We start from the raw sequence: 575 nt of genomic DNA on the forward strand, positions 1-575 counted from the left end.
AAAACTAACGTTGACCTGATGCTGTCTCTGCTCCCTCAGCCGCTGTCTAACACTGATTTTTAATGTTTTAATGATTTACTCGAGCCTCATCAGAGTCAGAGCAGAAATCTGTGACTGCTCGGCAGGAAGCTGAAAAGCTCGAGCTTTTTTTTAAGATCAGGTCTGAGGTTTCAGACATAGAAACATCCGTCTCTGAGGGGATAAAAATAAACTGATCTGAGATCATTTACATGTCATCGCTGATACAGATTAACTGCAGATACACTTATCAGTCAGAGCTGGAGGAAATGAGCTCTGAGCTGATAAACTCGCCTCACTAGCCGCTGCTTTCATGAAAATCAGCTTTCAGGGATCTGAAATTAGCAGCAGGAGATAAACTGTCTAACCTGGATCGCTGCTTATGTGTCCCTGCGGTGATTTAAATCGAGCTACATACAGCTGGTTCAGTGTAACTCTGCGGTGGAAATCGGGCTCCAGTAAACCATGCTTTGTTTTCACTGAAGTTTCGGTGGGGTCAGTGGCGTTAGGGTTACACTCATAGAGTCTGATGATGGTCTGCTTGGTGGCGTTTCACT

The sequence above is a fragment of the Simochromis diagramma genome, unplaced genomic scaffold (assembly GCF_900408965.1).
Source record: "Simochromis diagramma unplaced genomic scaffold, fSimDia1.1 OVJJ01000055.1, whole genome shotgun sequence".
Taxonomy (NCBI): Eukaryota; Metazoa; Chordata; class Actinopteri; order Cichliformes; family Cichlidae; genus Simochromis; species Simochromis diagramma.